Source organism: Olea europaea, unplaced genomic scaffold, assembly GCF_002742605.1.
Source record: "Olea europaea var. sylvestris unplaced genomic scaffold, O_europaea_v1 scaffold12008, whole genome shotgun sequence".
Taxonomy (NCBI): Eukaryota; Viridiplantae; Streptophyta; class Magnoliopsida; order Lamiales; family Oleaceae; genus Olea; species Olea europaea.
Genome location: NW_019229428.1, coordinates 1479 through 3479, shown reverse-complemented (window position 1 = coordinate 3479; position 2001 = coordinate 1479). Strand labels below are relative to the sequence as shown.

The 2001-nt window shown below is 31.1% G+C and overlaps 1 long non-coding RNA gene across 1 annotated transcript; it reads left to right on the top strand.

Annotated features, from left to right (window-relative positions):
• The first annotated feature begins 6 nt into the window (after positions 1 to 6).
• Positions 7 to 1524, top strand: LOC111374082. The gene is made up of 2 exons (XR_002699071.1): positions 7 to 178; positions 1108 to 1524. It is a non-coding gene; the product is annotated as an uncharacterized LOC111374082 (long non-coding RNA).
• The last annotated feature ends 477 nt before the right edge of the window (positions 1525 to 2001 follow it).

The window sequence follows — 2001 nt, the reverse complement described above, 5'->3', positions numbered from 1 at the left end:
GGGAATGTCCACATGTTACCCTTCACCTGGCACTGTCAAAATATCTGATGGGGAGTTATTAACTCTTGTGTCTAACTATAGCAGCGCACGCAGACATACTGGAGTCATGGGGCTATTTTATCTCTTGGTTGCAGATTCATCGACATAACCATACACTGCCTTGCACTCTTCGACTTATGTAAGATTCCTTTTCCTCACGTCACGATTATGATTGGTATATATGTTCGACTCAACATAATTAAACAAGAAAAAAAATTAAAATCTTTCTATAAAAAATTAAAAATTAAAATCTTACTTGTTTTAAGAAAATGCAAACTTTTATTTTCGAACATATTTGAATACTTATTTCAAAAGTAATTTTTATCATACACTCAAAACAAGTAGCTTAATTGAGCAAAAGTCATTAATTTATGCTAAAACTTGCTTATTTTTTTCAAAAAATTAACAAATTATTTTTTGAGCAAATTCTTGTTTCTAAAAATGTTCGGAAATTTTACCATTAAATAACAAGAAGTTACAAGTGTAATTATTCTTGTATTGATTAGTGCATGTTTGGCTAAGCTTACAATAACTTATGAGTAAGTAAGCCTCCATATGGATAACAATTTGTTAATCATCTGTAATTCAATCAAAATCAAATATTAATTTTAACTACGGGTTTATAATTAGTACTCATTATTATCTACATATTTCGTGGGATTTATTACTATTTCTCTTTACAAATAAATCATTTATAAAGTTATCAAATGGAGACTAAGTAAAGTTTTCAAATATAAATCTTTTTTAGTCAACTTTGAAAAAAAAATAGTAAGAAGGAGAAGTTGCTGAAGCACGAGTTATTTTCAAATTAAATAACCTTTAATTTGGAACTAAGAAAATGGTAGTACGATAAGATATGTTCTAAATTAATATTTTCAACTTTCACCAGTAAATAAGAAGAATGGTTCGATTACAACTTAATTATATGATCAGGATATCATTTGATTAATTAATGTTTTATACTTACAAGATTTTCTTCAACAATCTATAAAAAATTTCGTGTTAGGGAATAAATTCAGATTTATCGGCCCACTTGGTTTTCCTATTTTTGGTGCTTGTTTCATGTAGGTGCACGAGGAGGCGAAGACGTTCATTCCTGGTTCGGGTGTTATCGTGTTTGTGTTAGAATTTGGGTATGACCTGAATTCTTTGTTGAAATAATTGTGGAGTTCTAATTAAAATGTATATCAAGAGGAATTCTAATTGAAATATTGTTGTGGAATCCTATTCAAGTTTAATTGTCAAATTCTAGTTAAACTTCTTTTTGGAAGCTCTATGGAGAGTTGGAATTTGTATTGGACTTGAAGAGACCAAAATAAGAAAACTTTTGACATTTTATTTCATGTATAACTCTACTTGTAGGGATTCGATTGTTCCCTATAAATACTGGACTCTTTTTCTAGATTTGAGAAGCCATAAAGCATTATTGTTAAGTTTTTGTATTCTCTCCTTATTGTTATAATAAAACATCGATTCCTCTGTCAATTCCTTTTCTTCTTCGTCTTTACTTTAAATCTTGTTTATATTGTTTTGATCTTATACTTTATATTGTGCCACTAATCTCAAGGTGGTTCTCCCGTCAACAAGTGGTTTATTGTCGTTCCGCCTTTAACAAGTGGTATCAGAGTGCATGTTGTGTGGATTTTTTAAATTTTTGTTAGAGATAGCAACCCTGAAGTATGACATTCTGCTGTTGGATCGAAATACAAAGTTTTCTTTGTGACAAGTAAAGATGAGAGCTTTTTTACCACAGATAGATTTGGACGATGCTTGGTTGGGTTTTGATAAGATGCTAACAGCTTGGACAGGAGGAGAAGCAACGGAAGGATAGGAAGACTCTTTCGCAGAAACATCTTCACCTCTCCCACAACATTCTTCAAGACGTATCGAAGGAGAAAACAGTTGCTGCTTTATGGTTGAAACTAGAGCAATTGTACATGAACAAAAGTCTGACGAGTAAAC